Genomic DNA, 13,391 nt, shown 5'->3' on the forward strand with positions numbered 1-13,391 from the left:
ATTATTCGACTCCCCCATGTAGATGAGGGCCTGGTTAAAGTCGTCGCAAAAGGAGTCATGCACAATGATCGCATATCACATATGAACAAGCGCACATATCATATCCTACAACAACGGTGAACCAAATATGTACTACAGAGTTCGAAGAACCATAATTGTAGTGCACAAAAAGTGAATCTACCTAGGATCAAACAAATAGTAGGGCAGAAATCATGTTGAATCAGTACTTTTGGTACAATACAAATCCTAGAGGAGTGATGGACAAGCATAGATCATGTCAAACCCGTATACAAAGATCACACCCTAGCCAGATCTGCGAAACCCTACCATGATCTAACCCTAACTGATAATGCTGGAGATGTGTTTGCCTACAGTCATCGCCGAAGTTGAAGGAGAACTTGTTGAAGAAGAGGATGAATCCTAACTGAGATGTCTCCATCGCCGTCGCGAACAGGAGATGTGTATGCCATTTACCTTCTCGGGGAGGGGGGGGGGGGGCGGAGCTCAAATCGATGGTGGGATGGAGGATTTGAACCGGGCGGCGAGAGCTGGGGATAGAAATAGAGGAGGGTGCTCAAGGAGGTGATGGAATCCTTCTAGCGCCCCTTTCTCTTTTCACCAATGGGCTCTCGAGCTCGCGCCATTTCCCTCCTCGTCCACGCTCGTGCAGGGAAAGAGTCTCTTTTGCATCAAAGGAGCGCGAGACGAGGGTGGCTCGCTGAAAACGGCCGTTCCTTCCAGGCCTGGCCTAGAGATGGTTTGAAAATTGGTTGGACCATAACGTGAAGGCATTTCGAAAAACTAAGGGGTGAGCTGCCTACCAATTACCAAAGGTGCCCTAGAGCTCTTTATGATCAGTGTTGTACTGGGATTTTTGTTCCTGTTGCTTCTTGCTTGCTTCCTCTATGAGCCGTAGTACTCTTCTGGATGACATTGGAACATGCGGCGAAACTCACAAAAAAGTGTTTTCTGACATCAGTCAATTACCGGTGTACTTTTTGTCCTTTTCGTACTACATTGAGCGGCAAGATTGTGTGCGCTTCGTGGCAGGATAAAATAAAATAAATGATAAATGATTGCCCGATGTGGACACGAGTTGCCATATTTTGTATCACAAAGCCTGGCTTGTGGACCGTTTGTCATTAGCTTCAAAAACCGTGGGCGCGCTTTTGGGCAAGGTATGAGCTTCATGCAACTTGTAGCTGCTGCAACGTGCTAGGGCAGTTTCGCATCTACTACGTAGTATATAACAGGGAGTGAGCTTAGCTACTTAGCAGAAGACACCGCAATGGCTCCGCTGTCGAAACTGATCCACTATTCTCAGCTGCTATCGATCCTACTCCTCCCCCTTGCAGCAACAGTGACCCCGCAGCATGTCGCGGCTGCCGCTGATGACCTACAAGGCCGGCCGCGGCAGGGGATGATGGGACGTCCGGGTTGCCGGGACAAGTGCGGCGGCGAGCATCCCGTTCCCCTTCGGCATGGACAAGCCCGGCTGCTTCCTCCCTGGCTTCGAGGTCACCTGCAACACCTCCTTCACTCCTCCTCGCGTCTTCCTCGCCTACAACCACAGCCACCCACCATACCAGGCGATTTACCAGTGTAAATTCGGTACCGACAACACAGACTGCAAATACAGGTACCAGCCGGTCGAGCTGTTCGGCATATCGCTCGAGACCAACGAGGTGCGCGTGTACGGCGGCGTCACTTCCCGGTGCTTCATAAACGAAACCGTGGGTTCAAGAAAGGGTGAATACATGGACTTGGACAGAGAGGGGCCATTCCTCCTGTCCCCGCGCGACGACCTCGTCGGCGTCGGCTGGAGCGTCCAGTCCTCCATGTCCTATCAGATCAAGCCCTACCCAGACCCTCTCTCCTGCACTTCAAACAGCCCCTTCCGGCTCACGGCCCCAAATGGGTCCTGCTCGGGGCTGGGCTGCTGCCAGATAGCCCTGCCGCCGCCGTGGCCGACGATGCCCATCACCGAGACCGCCGTGATCCTCAAGGCTGCCAATATATTTTGGGAAACCAATCCGTGCTCCTACGGTATGGTGGTGGAGAGGTCATGGTACAACTTCTCGACGGAGGACCTGGACGGCTACGAGGTGCTGTCCAAGAAACTCGCCAGGGGCTTCCCGGTGGTGCTCGATTTCGCCATCAGGAACGGCTCCTGTGAGCGCGACGGCTGCCTCAGCGGTAACAGTTCCTGTGCTAAAGCACCCTACGACGCTGCAGGCTACGTCTGCAGGTGCTGGGAGCACTACCAGGGCAACCCCTACATCGCCAATGGATGCCAAGGTACTTAATTTACTAGGCGATGATTCAGTTTCTAATTCCCTGTGCTAGTACTAATTTATCAGCAGTATCTCACTTTCATTCCCTTCAACATTCTCTTCCCAGACATCGACGAGTGTCAGCTCCGAGAACAGAGTCCTGAGTTCCGTGATTTATATCCGTGTGACGGGATCTGCACCAACATACCCGGAGGATATGACTGCCGATGCAGACGCGGGATGAAAGGCGACGCCAAAAAGGGAAACTGCACCGAAATTTTCCCCTTACCAGCAAAGATTATCGTCGGTATGTGCTGATCTACCACATTTCAGTTCAAGAAACCAAAACCACCAGCGCATGACAGAAAACGAAAGAAAACTTACAGCAACAGCAATATAGTGCAATGCACACATACTTCTTGTACTTAGCTGCCATAATTTTGAAAAGCATGTCGATCACATACATGTCAGAAACTCAAGTTATGTGTTTGACAAGATTCCCTTGTTCAATGATTGAAGATATTATAATCTGGTGATAACGCAGGTTCAATGATTGCCCATAGAAAACTTGAGCTTGAGGACTACCATAGAACTCCCTCTCTCTCTCTCTCAATAGTCCACTATATTAATATAGCAACCAAGATACAACAAATTTGTTGGGACCGCAACACAACCAAGCCCAAACAAAAAACACAAAGAAAGATAAGAGAAACAAATGCCGACTACAGCTGAACGACGAACACGAAGACAACTTGCAACCGCTGCCCCCTCCGGAAAAGTACCACCACGCTCCTCGCAATCCGAATCGCCGCATACCAAGCAACACCTTCAACAAGGAAAACGACGACGACGCCCCTGCTGTCCGGACAAGTCCTAGGGTTTCCCCTAGTAAGAGGGGGTGATGGGGCAGAGGTACACGCGACACCCTTCCTGGAATGGCGACCCACAGGCGTCACCGCGTCGCTGTCGGACAAGCCGACAAGGATTTCTCCCGACTCATACCGCCACCACCCCGAACAATCCGAACTGCTCCACCCCACCTGTCGTCCACCAACGTACGCCACCACGGTCTTGAAGCCATCCTCGCCGTCGCTCAAAAGTCGCCAACGCGAGGCCTAGAAGCGGACAAGGCGGGCGCAAGATCGGGGATAGCAACAGCACAACCACGCGGGAGGGAACAACCTCCACCGCCCAAACTGACAGTAGTCGACCGGACGTAGCAGCAAAAACAAGCCAGGCCCGAACTGGCCCGAGAAAGTTCTCGCCGCCACGCTGCAACTGGCCGGTTGTGTGCCGCCGTCGCCAACCAGTGCCACCACCCCTTCGCTGCTACCAGGGGAACCGGCATCGAGCTAGGAGCCAGAGGCCCGCCCCAACCCAGATCAGGACTAGATGGGCCCAGATCTGGGCAGGGCGTGCGCCACCAACCGCCCGGCCAACCTCGCCGCCCCGCTGCCAACGGCAGCGCCGCCGCGTCGTCTCCCAGCCAACCTGCGGAAATCACGCCACCAGGTCGACCGCCGCCGGCCGAAACGCTCCGCCGCCATCAAGGAGCCGCCTGTGCCCTCCTCCGCGCGACGGGTAAAGGCAACCCCGCCGACGGCGGCGGCGGAGAGAGCAGGGGGAGGGAGCTGAGAGAGGGAGGGGCTAGGGTTTCGCCCGTCGCCCACGGGGGGCGAGCGAGCGAAGCGTTTTTCCTCTTTAGAAAGTCTGTTTCTCCACTTATTATGGCAGACAGACAAGTCATTGACCGCCAAATACTCAAGTTACTTATAGTTGTTTTTAGATAAAGGATAAGCTCAATTAGTTACTTAGTAGGGTGTTGTACACTTTCTTTTACTTTTAGCTGGAGTATGATTTTTCCATTATAGAGAAATGTCATATGTAAAATTAACACTTCTATAATTTACTTGGGGGTTTTATAAAGGATTGTGAAAAAATAGATTCACTTCAGTTTAACTAAAGCTTCCATACTTTGCTTTTTCGTAGGTATTGCTGGCTTGATTGTTGTCTTCGTCGTCATGTTTATGGCGAAGCAACACCTAAAGCTTAAGAAGTTCTATGAACAAAATGGTGGTCCAATACTAAATGGTGTCAAGAATATACGGATATACACGAGGAAACAACTGAAGCAAATAACAAACAATTATGAATCTGTCATTGGACAGGGCCACTTTGGTAAGGTTTATAAGGGGACTCTGAAAGATAAACAACAAGTGGCTGTGAAGAAGTCCATCAAAGTTGACAAGGATATGAAGAAGGAATTCACTGACGAGGTTATAATCCAATCTGAGATGAGACACAAGAACATTGTGAGGCTCCTAGGCTGTTGCCTAGAGTATGATGTTCCCATGTTGGTGTATGAGTTTGTGGCGAAAGGGAGTTTGTATGACGTCCTCTTCAAATCCAAAGATACCATTCCAGCGAAAAAGCGTCTTGCTATTGCTATTGGGTCAGCTGAAGGGCTAACGTATATGCATTCAGCAGGGGAGAGTACCATACGTCATGGCGATGTAAAATCTGCAAATATTCTTCTTGATGAACATTTCAACCCAAAAGTTTCCGACTTTGGTACCTCAAAGCTGCTCGCAAAAGGAAAAGACGAGGAGACTGATCGTGTTATTGGGGACATGAGTTACATAGACCCAATATATATGGAGAAGGGGATCGTTACACAGAAGAGTGATGTCTATAGCTTCGGAATTGTTCTGATAGAGCTCATCACAAGGAGGCCTGCAACATATGATGTCAAGAGGAGCTATGTTGCAAACTTTGTTCAGTCTTGTGCAGAAAAAAGAGCAAGGAACTTTATTGATAACGATATTACAAGTGAGGATGATATCAGTATGTTGGAAATGGTTAGTGGGGTTGCTGCAGATTGTCTAAAAATGAATCCAGAAGAGCGGCAAGATATGAAGCAAGTAGAACACCGGCTCCTCCAAATTGCTGGACAACCTACATCATGGTCAGAAGAGACGCTAGCAGGGAGATCTTAGTCCTGGCCCGGATGATGTTGCTTTGCTCGGCCAATATTTTGTATTTATCATCTGGTTAATGTGGTTTCATTGTTTTGATAAATTTTCTGAATTTTATTTGCCAGGGCATTGAGTAATGTAGCACATGTACGTTATTCAGATATTTAAAGTAGAAAAACATGTATTGTACTCGTTAATCGTTATGGCTCTTGGCGATTCTGACGTGATTTTGTCTCCCGACACGAGTTGTGGCCCTGAGAAGAGATACAATAGTCGAGCCAGAAGTGGAGTGGCGGGACCATGTCCAGCGGTTCGATCACGGCGGCCACGGCGAAGGTTGCGTCGTACACGGCCGTGACCCCGTGGGCGCGCCCGTCCAGGGAAGTAGAACGTGCCGTCGCAGTAGGTGATGCTGCTGACATGGTGAGCGCCCGGCGAGCATCCGACGACCGGGCTCCACGGTCCATCGCCCGGCCGTAGCGGGCAGAAGTATGCGCCATTTCCCGGCGACACCATGACGGCGTCCGACGATTGATCCCACATCATATCCTAGAAGATCTCCTGATCGCTGTCGCGGAACGAGGGCGTAGAGGTCTAGAGGAAGGAGAGGCCGCGCGCAGCGGGGATGGAGACCTCCGCGACGCTGTCGTCAGCGACAGCGAGGGACCAGAGACGGCGGTTGACGCTGGAGTGATTCGGTGGGCAAGAGATGTAGTGGATCCGGTGGGCGATCCCCGCGATGAGCTCGACCACCGGCAGGTCGATAGGGGCCAGCTTATAGTGTTGGCGTCTTCTTCAGTTCTTATTTCTGTCGAGCGAAACGGAGCTGAATTTCGTCCATGCTTAACATAAGTCGGTCACGCATGGCCCGGAGTATATCGGGCCGGCACGCAAAGAACGTCCAAGTTCGACGCACATCTTTTTGTTCGTCCAGTCTAATACAATAGCTCAGGAATTGAATTCTCTGGAAAAAAAATTGAACTGAATGTATTCATTCATAATTTGGCCCTTTACAACGTTTTTTTTTTACTATGAGGAACTACACCACCCAATTGTCGTTGCTTAGTCATGACACTATGATTACCGACTTTAGTCCCACTCCAAACGATCCAAGAAATACTGTGGTAGTTGTGTAGTTTTTCTACTCCCTCCATCCTAAAATATAAGATGTCTAACAATTAGTTAAAAGTCATCGGTTACTAAATTTAACCAAGTTTTATAGATAAAAACATAAACAATTATAACACTGAATCAATATCTATAGATTCATCCCTTCAAAAATAATCTATAGATTCATCATCATAAAGTATATATTTTTAATGTGCTCATTTAATATTATAAATATGTGTAGATATTGTTTGCTAAGTATTTAGTAAAAGTTAGTAAGATTTAACTTTTGGCAGATCGTAGACACCTTATATTTTGGAATAGAGGTAGTAGTATTCTATTCCAGTTAGTCGAAGGGAAAGTTCAGTGTGGAAGACATAGTTCAAATAGATAAAATATGCATTGCACGTGTCTATTTGTATGCCTAATGTTGGTAGTTTGTCACAATTGTTGCAACTTTCCTGAATAAAACATAAGAGTCATACAATGTGTTTCACTGACAAGAAAAGGCAGATCACCAGACGACAAAAATTCTACTCCAGTTAGTATAATTATTCATGAAAAAAAAATGTTACTCAATATACAAAAATCTTAGCACTTTGTTCATACGAATATGTCCAACTAGCAAAGGTGTCTCATTAATCTATATATGATTTTGTATAATAATACGTGAAAATGCTTGCAGAACAAAACAAATCTACAACCTGGACCAGATAACCATGTTCATATTTGTGTAAAAATGCAAGAGGAGAGCGCTATGCAGAAGAAACTCAAAGTTGCTAGCATAACACGGAAATTCAATTCGGCTCCCGGGTGCATATGCTTCCTCTACAAATAAAAATATTTTGAAGTGTCGAAACAATTTTGACAAAAAAAAATTACATGTACATCTTAATAATATATTTGTGTTTCTCAAGTTTCGTGAAAACCTGATATTTTTTATGACCTATGCAAAATAGAGAAAATTTATCTTGTGAAAAACCTTATGTTTAGCACCAAATTTTTTCTTTTTTACACATGCCACATGACAAGTCGATTTTTTATTAAACGACTGTCGTTGCCTATTTGACGGTACCTCGGAGGAGGGATCCTCACGAGGGGGAGAAGAAGTAGGGTCCATCGAGCGGAGAGTCCTCGGGACGGTGGTACGCGATTTACCCAGCTTTGGAACACCTGCACGATGACAGGCCTGCTGCTGCTTGTCTGGAATTATCTGGGCGCGTTCGCGTTGTTACAATGAGTTGTTGTTGTACCTCTAGGGCTCCCGGGATCCAGCTTATAAAGGCGCCAGGATCTAGGGTTTACACGGAGATTCCTAGCCGAAATACAAGATGCTTAACTACGAAATATTACATTGCTGTGCACGTCAAGGACCATCCTTTCCTTATAAGCCGTATTGGATCCGGATACTTCATGGGCCTTCACGGATCCGACTACCTGCATAGGTCGGTTGAGATCCGGCTACTGTTCCTGCGCTGGACTTCATCCATCTTCTATCAACAGCAATTGGGCCGCCCGATGGGCCATATGCCATCATCACCATCTGCGGGCCACCCGGACTTGCCGGATCTAGACCACGTCGTTGATATACCCATAAAGTATACCCACAATAGTAGCCCCCGAAGTTCTTCAAGATTCGTCATTCCTCGGCCTATCTTTGTCCGGATCCGAAGAGAATCTCAAAGAATTTCCAAAACTTTATCGTTTCCGACTTCATTCAACCGGAAATCATTCGTCTTCTTGTAACGGTAACTTAGCAGATTTCTCGCCCACGTCGCGCACAACTTTCCCTTTTCCCGCGCTAAATTTTCGGATACGCTTTAGCCGGAAATCTCGGAGGCGCGCAGTTAGGTCACCACTGCGTCCATTTCATCGCTTTTGACCTAAGACACGTGGCGATCATCCAACGGTGCGACCGTTCCGTTCCCACCGTAGGATCCGACTCACGAATCCGCGCGAGGCCTATAAACACCACATTTGTGCGATCATTTTCACTTTTTCACCGCCCTCACCACTTCATCTTCTTCCTCGCGCCAGCGCCGCGCGTTAGATCTCACTTCCGGCGAGCTCCTCCCCGGAAAGCTTCAAGCACCGCCGCTCCAAGGTGTCCCTCGACACAAGCTACTCGCGTTTGATCGGGATTTAGCCTCCGCCGCCGATTTGTGGTCTCGCCGGAGGCCTGCGTGTCAAGTCCAAGACTTTCTCCCTCACCTGCGTCACGGGGAACCGCCAAGCCATTGTCGGTAAGTCCACCGGACTTGTAGAAGATAGACTTAGCGGGGATCCGGCTTCTTAAGCTTTTTACCATATGCATGCAGCCGGAAACATGTCCACTAGCTCACCTACTTTCACCGATAGCTCTCTGAATAGTCCACCGCCAAACCCAACAGAACCAACTTTCGTTGAGCCTTTAGCATTCCTTCCGCCCAATATTTCCGATGTTAGGTTACTCAACCTTATTCCGCCGCTTCCAGCAACATCCTTGGTCGGATCCCAACAGCCGAAGAAATCCAAGCGGAACTAGAAGGGCAGGCTAGAATGGCTGCTAAAGTTCTGGAGGTGGAGCAGAAGAAGGGTTCGAAGGCCCGGAACCGCGAAGGGGAGAAGGGTCAATGGTGGCCCAGCGAAGTTACGGAGTCGGGACTCACAACCTTCGCAAAGGAAGGATTCATTGCTCCGGATACCTGGAGTTTCAACAAAGACTCCATCACTCCTACCCCAGAGCCTGACAAACGTGTCTTCACCAAAGCTTGGGTGGAGTGCGGCCTCTCTCTTCCTCCTTCCGAATTCTTCCTGTCGGTGCTTAACACCTATGGCCTCCAACCACACAACATATGTCCAAATTCCTTTCTCCTCCTCTCCAACTTCGCAACTCTCTGCGAGGGCTATCTCGGAGCCTGTCCGGGTATCCGCCTCTGGCAGTTTTTCTATCGAGTCAAGAAGGAGACCAAGGATAAGGCCATGGTAAACTGCGGCAGCATGACTTTCGTGCTCCGCACCAAGAGGGTTTTTTCGGCTCTTGCCTCCCACAAGTCTGTCCGGTACTAGAACGCTGGATGGTTCTACGTGAAGAATATCTCAGTTCCGGACATCCACGATGGTCTCCCTGCATTCGCCAACAAACCTCCGGAAGAGCTCGCCAGCTGGAGCTTCATCCCCGTCCTCGCCCAATATCCGGAGCTGGAGAAGATGGCCAGGAGGATCTCCTGGCTGGTCCATAACGGTTTATCCGGAATGGACCTGACCTTGTGCTGGTTCACTCGTCGGATTCAGCCGCTCAAGTACAATAAGCGGCTAATCTGCGAATACTCCGGAGTCGATGACGAGCTGCGGGTGACCAAAGACAACCTACCAACGGATTCTCTGAACAAGAGGATTCGGACACTCGTGAAGATCGCCCGGGGCCAGGAGGTCCCGAAAATCAACAAGGACATGTACATCAATAACAAGTGCCCTCCGGTGCGTTTTATCACTTAGTCATTTTGCTTCTTATATTTGAAATGTTCTAACTTCTTCAACGCTTCCTCTATCAGCTCAATTCTTTGGCGGAGGATGGTTTTAGAGATGTATTCCGTCTACCCGCTAATGCCGGAAGGGCGGAGGAGGATCCGAAGGATGAAGACGAGGAGGAAGAGCAAGCCCCCAAGAAGAAAGCTGCTCCTCGCGCTCCAAAAGTCCCCGCGTCAAGGTTTCCGGCACTGACACCGGAACCAGCGGCGAGGCCTCCGCCAAGAATGCAAGGACCAAAGCTCCTCCACGCCTCGACTCCAAGAAGGCGGAGCGCGACCGCATCAAGCTTCTGGCCACAGCCGGAAGAGGGTCACACCCGTAACTTCCCGGAGCTACATAAGTGTTCCGAAATACAAACTCCTAGTTGCGATGTTAAAACTTTATTTCTTATGTCTTTTCTTTACTTGGTGCAGGAGCCAGAAGATCACCGCTTCACGGGTTAGCACCCAGAAGCGTATCACCAGTTTTTTGAAGATGTCACCGGCCGTTGGCCCCACCACTCCAGCTCCGGCAAGTACCTCCAACCCAGCTCCCAAACCTACTCCGCCTAAGGCTCACCCCACCCTTGATCCCGCCACCGAAACTCAAGTGGAAATAATTCCAGTGAGCAGCGGGAAAAGAGGCGGAAGCTGCTCCACCACAAAGCGAGCTGCTCCGGAAGAGGCTCAAGACAAAGGTCCAGAGAAGGCGGAAGTCACCTCTGCGGATAAGGCTGAAGCTTCAGCTAAGGATGCCGTAACGTTTCCGGCAAAATTTGGTGATCCTTCTGATCTTTATGCCACGCCCAAGGCGTACTCCCACAAATTCTTCAACAAACTTACGGAGGCGGAGAAATGGGAGCTTGAGCAAGATCTTCTGAACTCCATGCTAAATGACGCATGGGGTAAAGCTGATGTTGAATCTTCCGAGATTCAAAATCACAAAAGAGAGATCGGCGAGTTCTTCGACCAACTCCTCGTCAAATGCAAGGTAAACCAATCTTCCCAGTAGCCCCCAAGTATCTAGGCGGAAACTTAACAATAGTTTGCACCTTGATACTTTGAGTAAACTAGCCCGAGAAAATTTAAAGTGTCATGGTAGCCCCCAAGCGTCATGGCGGAAAATTTTCGGCAATGATGCTTCGAAAAGATCTACACTTAACTATACGCAATCGGAACTTATCCTTATCTTTCACTGTCGTAGGAACAACAAGCGCTGCATTATGAGCTCCACAAGAACATCTCGCAGCAACGCCACGTTACCCTTGGGCAGGCGGATCAGATTCACGATGCCAAGGAGAAAATTGCGGAGCTGGAAATATTGTTGGCGGAAGCCCAAGGTGTGTCTCCGACCAAACTGTCATTATTCCAATCTTCCGATTTTTAACTAACTTAAGATTTTGTTTCATTTGAACAGGTGCATCTACCTCTCTAGCCAGTGCATCAACCGATCTTGAAATCCCGCGCTCCGCTCATAAAGACCTAGAGTCTAAACTGAAGGAGGCGGAAGAAAAGCGGAAGCTTGCAGAGGATCAACTAGTTGAGAAGAATTCCGAGTTTATCCGGGAAACGGTTGATCTGGTCGAGAAGCGGAGGAAGGACGGTGCTACTCTTAAAAGCCTCCAAGAAAACGTCCAACACATCCAGACCTACATGAGGACGGCAGAACATGGTTGGGACCTGCTCAACTCCGACGTTATGGGTAAGTATCCCGAACCCCAAACCAAATCAGTTCTCCGTAATCCTTGTGAAAAACCTTATGTTTAGCACCCAAAAAATTTCTTTTTTACACATGCCACATGACAAGTCGTTTTTTCATGAAACGACTTTGTGGACGCGTAGCACGTGAACATGTATGTGCGAATTTGTATTTCTATTTTTATGACATTTCAAAATGTGTCTAAGATGTATTTCAAAATAAAGTAAGCAGATGCTCCTATGAACCAAAACACCACTCAACTAGAACAACAATCTGAACTTGTCCAACATTTGGTACCTCTCAAATTTAGTGCCTAGTTATTGAGGGAAATAGAAGAAATTCCATGTAACTGAAGAGCGTTCCTATTATAAGGGACTCCATATAATAAACTCTAGCCATCTAGCACCTCTGTAAGGAACATTCATAAATAATCGAGCATTCAAAGTTATGTTAATAGGATGAAAAGTAAATCAATATGCATCACTTATTTGGAGTTAGATGAACAATAAATCAGTATGCATGAGTTACGTTGGATTTTGTTAGTTTCCAGGGCAAGCTTTTCATGTGTATGTTTCTTCTTGTAAGTTCATAGCCTCGTTTGCCGGAACGAAGGATGTTTCAACCTACTGGTCAACCTAAAAAAACAGCGAATGTAACTGTACAGATCCCAGATAAGACCGAATATTTTCATTGCAGAAACCACATCAACCAATATAGTTCTTTAAAAATCAGTTAACCATCATCTCATTGTCCATTGAATAGTCGATTCAAAGAACCCAACCTAGGATGGCTTGTCTATATTGTTAACTCGTGAAAAAAATGGTGGATCCCTCTCACATAAGGTGGTTGGCTTAAAAATTGGTGATATTACCACTCATCCTCTCTTCCAAATGAACCATGAGTACACCAAAAATAAAATAAAAAATATGTCATAAGTTCAAGCTACAAATAGAATGAAAATCAAATTCAATAGGGAAATTAAACTATTGATGAAAAAATACAGATAATGTAGATTGGCTGCTGAACTTCTGAAAGATCGGAGACATAAGAAGATATCAATTCAAATGCATAAGAAACCATGTACATAACATTGTAGCAAGGACCACATATGGCATAGGCTAAGAACATAGACAATATTGCATTTTAAGTCCCTCAACCTCAATCATATCAAAAACCATGGATAAGAAAATGGCATATTGCTTCAGCATGCTCAAATTAATAAATATTGTTGGAAAACATTATTTGTGGCTAACATCAATTCCATGTCCGTCTCAATGGCCTAGACATGATGAACAGATAAATTATATTGTCCATATTTCTTCAACAGTTCAAGTTGGTGGGTAAACTGGTTGGTGCGACAACACCATTCCAAACAACACTACAGTATACTCTAGGCCACATCATGTGGCTATTAAATTCCAACAACAAAATTATTATCTACCCTTTTCCCCAATCGATTAGAGAAACCCATGGGACTTCCAACTATCCAAACTCCTCCTATGTTTCTTCTCATCCAAGTCAGTAGCATGGCATTAAGAGACACAACACCAACACAAGAAAAGAAGTTGATATCCATCCAATTCACAAATAGCTAGTATATCGGACATAACTTTAGTCAAGTATTTAAAACGTGCATGACAAATAGACTTAAAAATCATACTCCCTCCGGCCCAAATTAATTGGCGTAACTTCGTGCCAGAGGGAGTACATATAGATTTGTGTAGAGAAGTATTTACAGAAAGTTACAAGTATGTTAGATTACTACATATAGAATGGTACACCTAATAGTCAAAGTTGTATCTTAAAAACCATACCAATGTCCAAAACATCCCTCACTTTTGAACAGGAG

General features: G+C 47.2%; 1 pseudogene; it reads left to right on the forward strand.

The window, feature by feature from the left end:
* The first annotated feature begins 1,288 nt into the window (after nt 1-1,288).
* On the forward strand, nt 1,289-5,315 carry LOC124650373 (annotated as a pseudogene).
* Nucleotides 5,316-13,391: the final 8,076 nt, after the last annotated feature.

This window comes from Lolium rigidum, chromosome 4 (genome assembly GCF_022539505.1).
Source record: "Lolium rigidum isolate FL_2022 chromosome 4, APGP_CSIRO_Lrig_0.1, whole genome shotgun sequence".
Lineage (NCBI taxonomy): Eukaryota > Viridiplantae > Streptophyta > Magnoliopsida > Poales > Poaceae > Lolium > Lolium rigidum.